Source organism: Ranitomeya variabilis, chromosome 1, assembly GCF_051348905.1.
Source record: "Ranitomeya variabilis isolate aRanVar5 chromosome 1, aRanVar5.hap1, whole genome shotgun sequence".
NCBI classification, from domain to species: Eukaryota; Metazoa; Chordata; class Amphibia; order Anura; family Dendrobatidae; genus Ranitomeya; species Ranitomeya variabilis.
The window spans coordinates 606,625,561-606,642,155 of record NC_135232.1 but is presented as its reverse complement, the minus strand read 5'-3'; the positions used below and the strand labels follow the sequence as shown (position 1 = coordinate 606,642,155).

The window sequence follows — 16,595 nt, the reverse complement described above, 5'->3', positions numbered from 1 at the left end:
ATTAAATAAACGACCCTTAGGGTATTTACTACCCGGGATCAAGTCTATGGCACAATCGCACTCCCGGTGCGGAGGTAGTGAACCAACCTTGGGTTCTTCAAAAACGTCACGAAAGTCAGACAAGAATTCAGGAATCTCAGAGGGAATAGATGATGAAATGGAAACCAAAGGTACGTCCCCATGAGTTCCTTTACATCCCCAGCTTAACACAGACATAGCTCTCCAGTCGAGGACTGGGTTATGAGATTGCAGCCATGGCAATCCCAGCACCAAAACATCATGTAGATTATACAGCACCAGAAAGCGAATAACCTCCTGGTGATCTGGATTAACACGCATAGTCACTTGTGTCCAGTATTGTGGTTTATTACTAGCCAATGGGGTGGAGTCAATCCCTTTCAGAGGTATCGGAGCCTCCAATGGCTCCAAATCATACCCACAGCGTTTGGCAAAGGACCAATCCATAAGACTCAAAGCAGCGCCAGAGTCGACATAGGCGTCCGCGGTAATAGATGACAAAGAACAAATCAGGGTCACAGATAGAATAAACTTAGACTGTAAAGTGCTAATTGAAACAGACTTGTCAGGCTTCTTAGTACGCTTAAAGCATGCTGATATAACATGAGTTGAATCACCACAATAGAAGCACAACCCATTTTTTCGTCTAAAATTCTGCCGCTCGCTTCTGGACAGAATTCTATCACATTGCATATTTTCTGGCGTTTTCTCAGTAGACACCGCCAAATGGTGCACAGGTTTGCGCTCCCGCAGACGCCTATCGATCTGAATAGCCATCGTCATGGACTCATTCAGACTCGCAGGCACAGGGAACCCCACCATAACATCCTTAATGGCATCAGAGAGACCTTCTCTGAAAATCGCCGCCAGGGCGCACTCATTCCACTGAGTAAGCACAGACCATTTGCGGAATTTTTGGCAGTATATTTCAGCTTCATCTTGCCCCTGAGACAAGGACATCAAGGCCTTTTCCGCCTGAAGCTCTAAATGAGGTTCCTCATAAAGCAACCCCAAGGCCAGAAAAAACGCATCCACATTGAGCAACGCAGGATCGCCTGGTGCCAATGCAAAAGCCCAGTCTTGAGGGTCGCCCCGGAGCAAGGAAATTACAATCCTGACCTGCTGTGCAGGGTCTCCGGCAGAGCGAGACTTCAGGGACAAAAACAATTTGCAATTATTTTTAAAATTTTGAAAGTGAGATCTATTCCCCGAGAAGAATTCAGGCAAAGGAATTCTAGGCTCAGACATAGGTGCATGAACAACAAAATCTTGCAAATTTTGTACCTTTGTGGCGAGATTATTCAAACCTGTAGCTACACTCTGAAGATCCATTTGAAACAGGTGAACACAGAGCCATTCAAGGATTAGAAGGAGAGGAAGAGAGGAAGGCTGCAGTATAGGCAGACTAGCAAGTGATTCAATTAAGAGCACACTCAGAACTAGAGGGAAAAAAAAAAAAAAAAATTGTAGCAGACTTCTTTTTTCTCTCCTTTCTCAGCCAGTAATTTAACCCTTTTTTGGGCCGGTCAAACTGTCATGATTCTCAATGGCGAGAGAACATAGCCCAGCATATATGAGAACTAGCTCTTGGAAGATGGAAACTATACTGACCATGAACTAAACCTGCCGCACAACTAGAAGTGGCCGGGTAGCATGCCTACGTTTTTTTATCCCTAGATGCCCAGCGCCAGCCGGAGAACTACCTAATCCTAGCAGAGGAAAAGACAGTCCTGGCTCACCTCTAGAGAAATTTTCCCAAAAGGCAGACAGAGGCCCCCACATATATTGGCGGTGATTTTAGATGAAATGACAAACGTAGTATGAAAATAGGTTTAGCAAAATCGAGGTCCGCTTACTAGATAGCATGAAGACAGAAAGGGCACTTTCATGGTCAGCAGAAAACCCTATCAAAACACCATCCAGAAATTACTTTAAGACTCTAGCATTAACTCATAACACCAGAGTGGCAATTTCCGCTCACAAGAGCTTTCCAGACACAGTAACGAAACAGCAGCTGTGAACAGGAACAAAATGCAAAAACACACAAGGACAAAAGTCCAACTTAGCTGGGAGTTGTCTAGTAGCAGGAACATGCACAGAAAGGCTACTGATTACATTGTTGACCGGCATGAAACTGACAGAGGAGCAAGGTTATATAGCGACTCCCACATCCTGATAGGAGCAGGTGAACAGAGGGGATGATGCACACAAGTTAAATTCCACAAGTGGCCACCGGGGGAGCCCAGAATCCAATTTCACAACAATCCATGCTCCCTTCAATACTGTGCAGTTGTACTGTCCCCTGTAAAGTATGTTTCCCCCACCATGCTTTACGGTTGGTATGGTGTTATTTGGGTTGTACTAATCCTTCTACTTCCTTCAAACATGGCGAGAGGAGTTGATACTAAAAAGTTCTATTTTGGTCTCGTCTGTCCACATAACCTTCTCCCATGCCTCCTCTGGATCATCCAGATGGTTATTCAGGAACTTTAAATGGCCCAGGACATGTGCTGGTGTGGTGTGACTAGCAACCACATTCAGATCATTCTGACGTAACCTGAAAATCCACCTCTTCAGGAAAGCCTACAGCCTGCACTGACCCTGCTGCCTCCTCACCACTACCGAAGCTACCGCCTCACCAACACCGGAGCTCCTGCAACCCTCAACCTATTGTCTCCATCCCCACCATCCTGTAGAATGTAAGCCCGCAAGGGCAGGGTCCTCACCCCTCTGTATCAGTCTGTAATTGTTAGTTTGCTTACTCTAAGTGATATCTGTAATTTGTATGTAACCCTTCTCATGTACAGCACCATGGAATCAATGGTGCTATTTAAATAAATAATAATAATAATAATAATAATAATAATAATAATAAATAAGGGGTGAGGTGAGGAGGTGTGTGAGTGGGAGATGCTGTATGTCTGGTATGTTAGGTATGACGAGATCAAGGATAGGGCCAAGTCTGTGATGCCAAGGGATGAGAGGGTCTGTAATAATAGGGAATGGTCCACTGTGTCAAAGTCAGAGGACAGGTCCAGGAGGAGGAGGATAGAGTAGTGGAGTCCTCACATGTACTTATGCTGGCTAACAGATGTAAATCATTCAGCTGCGGCAAGAAAAACTAAATCTCCGAGCACTAAAAAATACTCAGAGGACCCCCGAGCATGCTCGAGAAATCTCGAGTAACGAGTATATTCGCTCATCACTAGTATTTATGTAAGATTAAGTAAGAGTGATCCAAAAATCCAGATGAGAGGTGTAAGGCACATACCCTTACACCTCTCATATGGAATTTTGTATCACTCTTCTTTTGAAAACTGCTCCAGGTCTCTCATATCTGAAGTTGCTTTCACCCAACAGCAATGTTAAGATCTTTCTACAGGTGTTCAATGGGATTTAGATCCGGTCTCATTGCTGACAATTCAGAACTCTCCAGCGCTTTGTTTTCATCCATTTCAGCATTTCAGGGGGCTTCTTGATGTATGTTTGGGGTCATTGTCCTGCTGGAAGACCTATAACCTAGGACACAAACCCAGCTTTCTGACACTGGACACTACATTGTGACCCAAAATCCTTTGGCAATCTTCAGATTTCATGATGCATTGCACACAGTCAAGCCACCAAGTGACAGAGGCAACAAAACAACCCAAAACATTTTTGAACCTCCAACATATTTGACTATAGGTACTGTGTTCTTTTATTTATAGTCCTCATTCTGTATTCAGTAATCAGTAGAATAATGTGCCTTACCAAAAAGCTCTTCACATTAGATAGGTTCTCAGCAACCGGAGATCACCTTGTCGTTGGCTGCTGGGCACGCATGAATTGGCCAAATTATGTGATAACCATCTCCATGTTTTTTTATTGTCTAGAGCAGTAATGCTATTCAAATGTCATATATTTTATATTTACATGCTATAGCACTACCGAGTGCTACTTTGTTATGTATAAAGATGAATACTCTTATTTCGCACCTGCACACACCAGTTTTTCTGTTTTCAAGTGACAATTAATAATAATAATAATAATAATAATTTTATTTATATAGCGCCAACATATTCCGCAGCGCTTTACAACTTGACAATTAGTCTTATTACTAAAAAAACTCTCTCTATTGGTCTCAATTGTCAACAAGAAGCTTTCCCAGAAGGATTTTGGCCTAAGGTACCTTCACACTAACCGACTTTGCAGCGATAACGATAGCGATCCGTGATGTTGCAGCGTCCTGGATAGCGATATCGTTGTGTTTGACACGCAGCAGCGATCAGGATCCTGCTGTGATATCGCTGGTCGTTGCTGAAAGTTCAGAACTTTATTTGGTCGTCAGATCGGCGTGTATCGTTGTGTTTGACACCAAAAGCAACGATGCCAGCGATGTTTTACAATGGTAACCAGGGTAAATATCGGGTTACTAAGCGCAGGGCCGCGCTTAGTAACCCGATGTTTACCCTGGTTACCATTGTAAAAGTAAAAAAAACAAACAGTACATACTCACCTTCTGCTGTCTGTCATACGTCCCCCGCCGTCCGCTTCCCGCACTGTCTGTGAGTGCTGGCCGTAAAGTAAAAGCAGAGCACAGCGGTGACGTCACCGCTGTGCCGTGCCTTACGGCCGGCCGGCGCTCACAGTCAGTGCGGGAAGCAGACGGCGAGGGACGTGTGACAGACAGCAGAAGGTGAGTATGTAGTGTTTGTTTTTTTTACTTTTACAATGGTAACCAGGGTAAACATCGGGTTACTAAGCGCGGCCCTGCGCTTAGTAACCCGATGTTTACCCTGGTTACCCGGGGACTTCGGCATCGTTGGTCGCTGGAGAACTGTCTGTGTGACAGCTCCCCAGCGACCACACAACGACTTACCAACGATCACGGCCAGGTCGTATTGCTGGTCGTGATCGTTGGTAAATCGTTTAGTGTGAAGGTACCTTTACTCACATACATTTTGGCAAAGTGCAGTCTAGATTTTTTTATGTCTCTGTGTCAACAGTTGGGAAATGTCGACGGATAGTTTGTGCTCACACCAAAGCACACTGAGCCTGCAGGACAGCTTGAATTTCTTTGCAACGTGATTGGGGCTGCTTATTAACCCCCTCATGACCTTGGGATTTTCCGTTTTTCCGTGTTCGTTTTTCGCTCCCCTCCTTCCCAGAGCCATAACTTTTTTATTTTTCCATCAATATGGCCATGTGAAGGCTTATTTTTTGTGAAACAAGTTGTACTTTTGAACAACATCATTGGTTTTAGCATGTCGTGCACAAGAGAATGGGAAAAAAATTCCAAGTGCGGTGAAATTACAAAAAAAGTGCAATCCCACACTAGTTTTTTGTTTGGCTTTTTTGCTAGGTTCACTAAATGCTAAAACTGACCTGCAATTATGATTCTCCAGGTCATTATGAGTTCATAGACACCTAACATGTCTAGGTTCTCTTTTATCTAAGTGGTGAAAAAAAATTCCAAACTTTGCTAAATAAAAAAAAAAATTGCGCCATTTTACCGATACCCGTAGCATCTCCATTTTTCATGATCAGGGGGTAGGTGAGGGCTTATTTTTTGCATGCCGAGCTGGCATGTTGGTGCAGATACGTTCTTTTGATCGCCCGTTATTGCATTTTAATGAAATGTCGCAGCGACCAAAGAAAAGTAATTCTGGCGTTTCAAATTTTTTTCTCGGTACGCCATTTAGCGATCAGGTTAATCCTTTTTTTATTGATAGATCAGGCAATTCTGAACGCGGCGATACCAAATATGTGTAGGTTTCTTTTTTTTTAATTGATTTATTTTGAATGGGGCGAAAGGGGGGTGATTTAAACTTTGATCATCTTTTTATTTTTTTCACCTTTTTTTTACTTTTTTTTTTACTATTGCCATACTTCAATAGCGTCCGTAGGAGGCTAGAAGCTGGCACAACTCGATTGACTCTGCTACATAGCAGCGATCATCAGATCGCTGCTATGTAGCTGAATTGCAGGTGTGCTATGAGCGCAGATCACAGGGTGGCGCTCACAGCTAGCCGGAATCAGTAACCACAGATGTCTCAAGGACCTCTATGGTTACCATTCTGATGCATCGCTGACCGGATGGCCAGAAGTGCCGGTTAAATGCCGCTGTCAGCGTTTAACAGCGGCATTTAACTAGTTAATAGCGGCGGGTGAATCGCAATTTCACCCTTCCGTGATTGCGGGCACATGTCAGCTGTTTAAAACAGCTGACATGTCCCGGCTTTGATGCGGGCTCACCGCCGGAGCCCGCATCAAAGCGGGGGTTCTGACCTCGGACGTGCTATCCCGTCCGAGGTCAGAAAGGGGTTAACCATATGGACTATCCTGGTTGCAACCTTTCATACATTTTTCTCTGGCATCCACATCCAGGGAGATTAGCTGCAGTGCCACGTTGTGTAAAGTTCTTGATTAAGTTGCGCAGCGTGGACAAAGAAACATCAAGATCTCTGGAGATGGACTTGTATCCTTGAGATTGTTGATATTACTCAACATTTTTGGCTGTCAAGACCTCAGACAGTTCTCTTCATCTCTTTCTGGTCTCCATGCTTAGTGTGGCACACTAAGACACACAATGCAAAGATTGAGTCAACGTCTCCCCTTTTTATCTGGTTTCAGGAGTGATTTTCATATTTCCCACAAGTTACTTGCCACAAGTGAGCTTGAACGAGCATCACATGCCTGAAACAAAGTTGTCTACCCACAATTTTGTAAAGGTTTCAACAATTTTACCTGGCCCATTTTGTTGCTTTTTTGTGAAATTATGTCCAATTTGCCTTTTTTGCCTGTTTTTTTTTGGTGTCGTTCCAGCGCACACAGAGAAAATAAACGTGTGTAACAAAACGTGTAATTCCTATAATTTTCTTGGAGAAATACTTCATTATCTGGAACAATTTCAAGGGTGCCAACAATTTTGGCCATGACTGTATATGTGCGTGGATCTGTATATATGAGTATGTCTCTATCACTGAGTATATAAAGGTGTGTTTGTGTCTCAGTGAGTGTGTGTATATCTGTCTCTTATGTGACCTTGTAGTTGTTAGTGTGGATGTGTCTGAGTATGATTGTATCTTAATGTCCATAGAGTGGTAATAAATAATACAAGGTATTGCCACCACAACATGAAAACTAAAATTCCCCACAACATGCAGTGTAGAAACGTATTAATTTCATTTATACATATGTATAATACATCAGTAGCACCGTTATTAAAATTAGTTTGTGAATATTCCACCATCTTCATAAACACTTTTTTGAAGACGCCATGTCAATAGTTAACCAGAAGTTCCGTCTGTCTCTGTGCTGCTGCTGGGAGGGACGGTCTCTCTATACTTTCACTTTCGGAGATTTCAAGAAGAGACGACAAGGTAAACACTCTGTAATTCTGTTGGTAAAATGCTCTAATTCTTACAATGTATTTCAAATAACTTTGTCCTAAAACAGCTGAAATATCACCCAACATCTAACATATAAAACAGCCTCATGACTAGTGTTCTCCTGTGGGGAGCAGCAATCCTGACATTACTGCTGCTTCCTCTATGTGAGGAGAGGCCTGCTGAGAAAAACAAAGCTTGTGGCTAAAAAGAAATGGGGATACTCGGGTTCTGATTGGAACTTTCGTGTGAGGATTAGTGTCTTGAGAGGATATTCATGGGATTGGGATATTCCTAGGTGGACCGAGGTCATGACTGGAGCATTCCTAGGGAAATTTGAGTTCTTATTGGGACATTTATGGCTGGATTGGTATGGTGTCCTGACTGGGAGGGTTTGGTCTTGAGATGGATATTCTTGGCATTGGGACATTTCTGGGTGGACCTATGCTGTGATTGGGATATTCATATGAGAAATAAAGTCCTCATTTGCGACATACCTTGGAAGGTTGGGATCCTAATTGAAACACACCTGGGTAGATACATTGCTGGGGTCTTGATTGGGACATTCTTTGGAAGATTGGGATATTCATGGTAGGATTGTGGTCCGAATTGGTTCCACTATGGGATTGGGGTCCTGATGCATTACAATCTTCTTGTGAGGGAAAAGACACTAAAGATGTTTAAAAACATCTGGGCAACTATACGCTGATGAGTAAGTAAGGTCTGTCCCTATAGGCATCCCCATCAGGCCCTACATAGCCGTGGAATTTGGCACCCTGATGGAACACAAATTACTCCTCCGCACAAAGAGAACTGGCCCTGTGGTCTATATAAGGCACTGTGCAGATCCTAATTATAAAGTAGAATAAATAGAGCAAAAAGGTAAATGTGAAATGATAAGGGACAGATCAAGACCCCTGATAATATAGGTCATGTAATCAAATCACAATATTAGTGGCCAGAGTCTTAACCTGAAGTTGATAAACAACATTGGTACAGCACCATAAGGCTATGTGCGCACGTGGATTCTTCCTCTCTTGGCAGAAAACGAGTTGAAAATCAGCCCGGTTTTTATGCGGATTTGATGCAGATTTTAATACAGTTTTCTCTGCGGATTTGCAAGCTAAATAAAGATATATTATTTAACAAAAAAAAGAATTGTGATGTAATTTCCTTGTCCAACCTCTTCTTTTACATTCTCCATTGAAGACCATATTATCATTACATTTCATTCAAATATAATGTTTACACAGACAAAACAAATATAAGTGAATATACAGTATGTGTATATATGTATGTATGTAACTCCAAGCTCAAGGTTTAGTAATGAACAGGTGTTAGCCAGATACCCTCATAAAATGGTACATAAAGAGTTAAATAAAAAAGACACACACAAAATCTGCGTGAAACGCAATATCTGTTTAATTTTCAAAAAATGTATTAAAAAAAAAAATTGTGTGAGCTCCCGCGTAATTTTCTTAACCAGCAGAGGGAAAGCCAACGGGAAGGAGCCAATAGCCATAAAGGTACACAGGCTGTTAATATAAGCTCACAGTTGTTTGCTTAGCTTTTATTGGCTAGTATACAGGGGAACCCCAGAAAAAAATTGACATGGGGTCCCCCTATAAAATCGAACCAGCAAAGGCTAGGCAGACAGCTGTGGGCTGATATTAATAGCATGGGAAGGGGCCATGTACATTGGCACCCCCCAGGCTAAAATATCAGCTCTCCGTCACCCCAGAAATGGTGCATCTTATAGATTAAAAAATTCTGGCACTTAGCCTCACTCTTTCCACTTGCCCTGTAGCGGTGACAAGTGGGGTAATATTTGTGGGGTTGATGTCACCTTTGTATTGTCTGGTGACATCAAGCATATGGATTAGTAATGGAGAAGCATCTATAAGACACCTATCCATTACTAATCCTATAGTTATATGGTAAATAAAGACGCAGCCAGAATAAAATCCTTTAATTGAAATAATCACACAGACTACTTTATAAATCTTAATTTACCATATTTACTGCATTGTCTAATCCCCGACACCCTCGATCTCCTGCATCAAAAATAAAATAATAAACCAACATAAACACTCACTGTCCAATGTAGTCCATTACCGAGTGATTTACGATGATCTCACGTGTAGAACAGTCACATCGGAAGATGTGACTGCTCTACCCAGCCTCTGGTGATACACTGACAGGGGATAATCGCTCCCACAATGAATCACTGAGAGTTCACCGGAGTTTGTGTTCTCACTTATGGCACCGCTGCGTGAGAATTTAATCACGCAGCGGTGCCGCAAGTGACAGCACGAACTCCGTGAACTCTCACGGAGGCGCAGTGATACACTGTGGGAGGATCACCTCCTGTCAGTGTATCACCGGAGGCCAGGTAGAGAGGTCACATCTCCCGATGTGACTGTTCTACATGTGAGATCGTCATGGGACCCTCATTATTAAATGGACTAAGGCGGACAGGGAGTATATGTTGGCTTATTATTTTATTTTTGCTGCTGGAGATGCGAGCATCAGGGATTAATTGTTTGGTGAGTATAAATGCTTTTTTTAAATTCTACAATTGAACACAGTCACCCGGATGATGGGAATACCGTCCCATCATCAGGTCATGCTGTGACTGTTACATGTGACAGCAGATATAGTCGGATGGGAGTAGTAGTCCCATCAGATGATGCCTGGCTACATACTCACAGACACCCACAAACAGACACAGCCAGACAGACACCCGCACACACACAGACACCCGCAGACAGACACGCACATATTCTCCAACCACACACATAATCTCCGCCCACATACTCTTCCTCCTTCCTTTTTGCAGTATTTTTGGCACGCAAATCCGCAAACCTTTTTACACCTGCGGTTTAGCTGCGGATTTTACTCAATGTAAGTCAATGGGTGCAGAAATGCTGCATATTCGCAAAAAGAATTGACATGCTGTGGAAAATAAAACACTGAGAATCAGTGCAGAATTTTCTGCAGCATGTGCACACCAATTCTGCATTTCCATTGATTAACATTGCTTGAGTTACCCTTTATGGATTTGGTGCAAGTTCGCATGGAGAAAATGCTGCGGATCCGCTGCAAAATCCACAACGTGTGAACATAGCCTAATTGTGTGGGTATATATTTGCACCAGTGGGTATCAACACTTATCAACACTCGACGCGTTTTCACTCCAGCATCAAAGGTTCTTCAGGAGTGTATACAATGTTGATTTGCAATAAATAATATAATCAGTCAAAGTACTTATCTTTCTTTATAGGTCTGGTTGATGCCAATTTCAGAAAAGAAAAGTTCCATCATGAATTAAGGAGCAAGGTAACCCCATGAGTATCATGTGCTCTGGCTGTGAGACATCACCATATATCCAGACCTGGATATAACCCCCACATATGTAGAGGATTCCACCCTTAGTGTGTTATGTCAGGTGTTTATTCACTAACAATACCTTTAGATTGACTGGCTGCAACATTGGAAAATTGTGCGGCCACAAGAGATGTAAACAAAATGGCCGTCCATTGCCAACTGGAATGCAGCAGCATGGAATACAGTCTCTGTGGCTGAAATTTAGTGCAGCCGGAATTGACATCACTAAGATGGCCGTGCATTCCACTCTGAGACGCAGAAGTAATACATTAAATAGGGATGTGCGTTCCAGTGTGGGACGTTTAGAGGATGGTGCAGAGGTATAATAATGCCTACCTTCAGTGTCAAGATATAAGAGACGTGTTAATATTCTATATACAGCTGTGCTCAAAAGTGTACATACCCCTGGCAGATTTTTTGATTTCTTGTCCTCTTTTCAGAGAATATGAATAACACCAAAACTTTTTCTCCACTCATGGTTAGTGGTTGGGTGAAGCCATTTATTGTCAAACTACTGTGTTTTCTCTTTTTAAATCATAATGACAACCCAAAACATCCAAATGACCCTGATCAAAAGTTCACATACCCATTTTCTTTATTCCGTGTATTACCCCCTCTAACATCAATGACAGCTTGAAGTCTTTTGTGGTAGTTGTGGATGAGGTTCTTTATTTTCTCAAATGGTAAAGCTGCCCTCTCTTCTTGGCAAAAAGCCTCCAGTTACTTTAAATTCTTGGGCTGTCTAGCATGAGCTGCACTCTTGAAATCTCCGCAGAGTGGTTCAATGATATTAACATCAGGTGACTGAGAAAGCCACTCCAGAACCTTCTGCTGTAGCCAATGACAGGTTGACTTGGCCTTGTTTCTTGGATCGTTGTCATGTTAAAAGGTCCAAGTACGTCCCATGCGCAGCTTCCGGACTGATGAGTGCAAATTTGCCTCCAGTATTTGCTGATAACATGCTGCATTCATCTTTCCTTCAACTTTGACCAAGTTTCCTGTTGTGAATTCCGTTCTCGGACTCCCTCCTGTGGTCATGAATGGTACTTTGGTGAGTTCTGTCCTTGGACTCCCTCTGGTGGCTTTGAGGGGAACTGCTGGGCCTTGAGGTTGGCTCTCAGCTGCCCTCGTTTATTGCTATGCTGGCTTCCCTATTTAACTCCACTCAGATCGTTACTTCATGCCAGCTGTCAATGTCTCAGTACTGGTTCAGATCTCTCTTGGATTTCTCTGATGACCTGTCTACTCCAGCAGAAGCTAAGTCCCTGCTAGTTCATTTGTTGTTCATTGCTTTCTGAACATATTTCTTAGTACATACTAAGTTCTAGTCCAGCTTGCTATCATGATATTTCCTTGCTAGCTGGAAGCTCTGGGGGTGCAGAGTTGCACCTCCACACCGTGAGTCGGTGTGGAGGTCTTTTTGCACACTCTGCGTGGTTTTTGTAGTTTTTTGTGCTGACCGCATAGTTTCCTTCCCTATCCTCTGACTATTTAGTGAAGTCTGGCCTTTGCTAAAACCTGTTTCATTCCTGTGTTTGTGACTTTCCTCTTAACTCACAGTCAATATTTGTGGGGGGCTGCCTTTTCCTTTGGGGAATTTCTCTGAGGCAAGGTAAGGCTTCTATTTCTATCTTTAGGGGTAGTTAGCTCTTAGGCTGTGAAGAGGCGTCTAGGGAGAGTTAGGTACGCTCCACGGCTATTTCTAGTGTGTGTGATAGGAGTAGGGTTTGCGGTCAGCAGAGTTCCCACTTTCCCAGAGCTTGTCCCAATTTCTAGTTTAACCATCAGGTCATTCCGAGTGCACCTAACCACCAGGTCCATAACAGTTTCCTGTGCCTTAGTAGCTCACTCATCCCCAAAACATCAGCGATCCACCTCTGTGCTTTACAGTAGGAATGGTGTTCCTTTCATCATAGGCCTTGTTGACCTCTCTCCAAATGTAACGTTTATGGTTGTAATTAGAGATGAGCTAATTTGCTCAGGTTCCTTCTTATTTAGCAAGCTTAATACTCCACAGAGGACACAGTTGATTAATCCCATAAAATTTATCTTTATTAAATACATAAAAAATAACGGTACATAGAAAAGGTACAACAGGACCTAATGGGGCTAGTGAGAAACATTAGTGTCAATGCACAGAACACATTGGGCCATGGGGTCATACCACCGCGATAGTAAATGCTTTAATGTTAGTGCCATACCACATAAAGTGGATATCTAATGCATATGAGAGCACATCAAAGTAGATAATCATCCTATAGACAATAGTAATATAGTGCAAATGCACATGAATAGACCAATTATAGCCACTAGTGGCAATCAAATAGGACCTATCAAAACAATTTATCTATCCCGAAGGAGTTACCTGATGTGCGTCCGCGGTGGGAAGACCCCAAGCCCACCCCTTTGACGCGCGTTTCGGAACACCGACAGTGTTCCTTCCTCAGGGGGTGTAATATGAACCGGGGTGGGCTTGGGGTCTTCCCACCGCGGACGCACATCAGGTAACTCCTTCGGGATAGATAAATTGTTTTGATAGGTCCTATTTGATTGCCACTAGTGGCTATAATTGGTCTATTCATGTGCATTTGCACTATATTACTATTGTCTATAGGATGATTATCTACTTTGATGTGCTCTCATATGCATTAGATATCCACTTTATGTGGTATGGCACTAACATTAAAGCATTTACTATCGCGGTGGTATGACCCCATGGCCCAATGTGTTCTGTGCATTGACACTAATGTTTCTCACTAGCCCCATTAGGTCCTGTTGTACCTTTTCTATGTACCGTTATTTTTTATGTATTTAATAAAGATAAATTTTATGGGATTAATCAACTGTGTCCTCTGTGGAGTATTAGGATTTCTGGTTTTCAGTTGTCCCTGGATTTAGTCCTAGCATACACACATTTAGCACCATTATAGGTGTCTATTTGGTGTTAATATCATGCGTGTTTTATGTGTGTAAAAATGCATGCCGCAATATTATTTTCATTATTTAGCAAGCTATAGTGCTTGCCGAATAAGCTGCAGAGGGAACCCGGCTTCCTGGATGTCGCTAGCCGAGCAGCCGATCAGCGCCGCAGATGCATGTGTCGTAGTTGTGACAAAAAAGTTCAATTTTGGTCTCATCACTCCAAATTACCTTGTTCCAGAAGTTTTGAGGCTTGTCTCTGTGCTGTTTTGTGTATTGTAGGCGAGGTACTTTGTGGCATTTGCGCAGTAATGGCTTTCTTCTGGCGACTCGACCATGCAGCCCATTTTTCTTCAAGTGCCTCGTTATTGTGCATCTTGAAACAGCCACATCACTAGTTTTCCGAGAGTCTAGTATTTTAGCTGATGCTGTTCGTAGTTTTTTATTTGCATCCCGAAAAAATGTTCCTGGCAGTTCTGGACGACATTTTTGTTGGCCTACCTGACCGTGGTTTTGCTTTTACAGAGCCTCTGATTTTCCATTTGTTAATCACAGTTTCAACACTGCTGACTGGCAATACAATTCCGTGGATATCTTTTTGTATCACCTTCCTGTTTTATACAGTTCAGCTACCTTTTCCCATAGATCCGTTGACAATTCTTTTGCTTTCCCCATGGCTCACAATCCAGAACCATCAGTGGTTGTATGAAAGATCCAAGAGTCTGTCTGGATCCTAGAAAGTCACTCAGCTTTTATGCATACACACTGATTACAAGCAAACAGGTCACAGGTGAGAATGTTACCTTTAGTAGGCATTCAAACCCCTTTGTGTCAACTTCTGTGCATGTTATCAGGCCAAAATCACTAGGGTATATGAACTTTTGATCAGGGTCATTTGGCTGTTTTGGGTTGTCATTATGAGTTAAAAAGAGAAAACACAGTAGTTTGACAATAAATGGCTTCACCCAACCACCAACCACTTTTTTTGAGAAAAAGTTTTGGTATTATGATTCATATTCCCTGAAAAAAGGACAAGAAAGGAAAATTTCTGCCGTGGTATGTAAATTTTTGAGCACAACTGCAAATAGTCTAGACACCATTACTGCGACTAAACTACTGACTATATCACTTAAATTGTCAGGGGTCTTGATTAGTGATGACCAAGCACTAAAATGCTCGGGTGCTCATTGCTTGGGTTGAGCAGATTGGTTTACTCGGGTACTTGGCCAGAACTATGAGTCCAATGTAAGTCTATGGGAGACCCGAGTATTTTTACACTGATCCCTCCCGGGGGTCCTTTTAAGGTCTAAAAACGTCTGAAAATGATTGAAACACACTGCTCAAATGACACAGGGACCTCATGGGGATCGCCCCTGGAAGCATTCCTGTCTCCTAGTTCACAGCTGTAAACTTTTTTTCCCGAGATTCATGCCATTTTTCCCGATGCAACAAAAAACACACTGAAATGAAACCAAAATGGATTTTGCTGGGAAATATGTCAAGGTACATCCTTTTGTCAATGACTTGCCTGAAAGGCCAAATAATTAACCCCAGACCAAAAATTTCCTCCCCACTTAGGCTTAGTTCAGACGCAGCGTTTTTGAGGCATTTTTCAACTTTAACATTGCTTTCAACCACTACAAATGCATTCACTGGGAAATGTCATTGTAACATTTACCAACCCTAGCTGGCCATGTGGTGTGGGACACATAAGCAGACCCATCTTATTTCATTTATGAAGGCGGGACTCTTAAAATCACAGGGCCTATTTTTACTGGTGCATCAGGCGGCATTAATCTTCGTAAAGGGCCATTATGAAACAGTGGGTCTCCTAAGCTGTTGTAGCCTATGCTGTGAGTGGATGGGCTGCCCAGAATTACGACGCACCACAATACCCCTTTCATAAGAGGTCCAGGGGGGCCTACTGAAAAAGTGTTCCATTGAATTCAAGGCCTTCCCTGCTACCAATTCATATGCACCCCAATAAGCCTTTCATCCCACATATTAGATGCGCCCATAAAAATCCACTTCACAATATGCATTTTGTGCTCCCATACTCCTTTGTTTTACACATTGGCAGCAAAGCCAGCCCTGCTGCATAGTCAGTCATATGCACCCCATTATGCCTTGGAACCCACATACTGGATGGGCTCATGAAAATCCACTTCACAATATGCATTTTGTACTCCCGTACTCCTTTGTTTTAGACATTGGCAGCAAGGCCAGCCCTGCTGCATAGTCAGTCATATGCACCCCATTACGCCTTGTAACCCACATACTGAATGGGCTCATGAAAATCCACTTCACAATATTAATTTTGTACTCCCGTACTCCTTTGCTTTACACATTGGCAGCAAGGCCAGCCCTGCTGCATAGTCATATGCACCCAATTACGCCTTGGGACCCACATACTGGATGTGCCCATGAAAATCCACTCTTATTTTTTAATGGTATGATGGTTCCCTCTTTGCAGAATTATTTACAGGAGAATTTGGCAATTTTAATTGCCATGTTTTTAACACTGAGGTTCAGATACGGCTTTAAATAAGGCCAATACTTGCAATACAATGCAATTTTATTGCAAACTACAAAATTCAAGGAATAGTATAATTGAATAGTGTGAGTGCGTACACTTTTGTATATGTTAACATACAAAGGTTAATAAGTACATATAAAGATTAAATACATATAGTGATTACGTATACATGAATATTAATTACATGCAGTATACTTACATCATCCACAAGAGGCTTTTAAACATAATCCGTCTGGAATATCAGAGAAGCAACACCAAGACAGAGAACCCCTGGGAAATTACCTACACTGCATGGGCGCCTCCAATTATGTAGTTATCAGCACATTGTACATGTACCCCAGTTTTGGCATCTGTCTTAGGCTGCCATC

The 16,595-nt window shown here is 42.5% G+C and overlaps 1 protein-coding gene across 3 annotated transcripts in view; it reads left to right on the top strand.

Annotated features, from left to right (window-relative positions):
- The window catches only part of LOC143770345 (NACHT, LRR and PYD domains-containing protein 3-like), a 54,626-nt gene that overhangs the window by 6,913 nt on the left and 31,118 nt on the right, over nucleotides 1-16,595 (top strand). Inside the window, exons 1-2 of one of the 3 annotated variants that reach the window (XM_077259900.1) lie at nucleotides 7,289-7,379; nucleotides 10,669-10,724. The exons of 1 other annotated variant lie outside the window; for it this stretch is intronic. The gene's annotated coding sequence lies outside the window, so the exon portion shown is untranslated. Of the gene's footprint in view, nucleotides 1-7,288; nucleotides 7,380-10,668; nucleotides 10,725-16,595 lie in introns of those variants that run through there. One more of the 3 variants, XM_077259906.1, reaches the window with a different exon arrangement.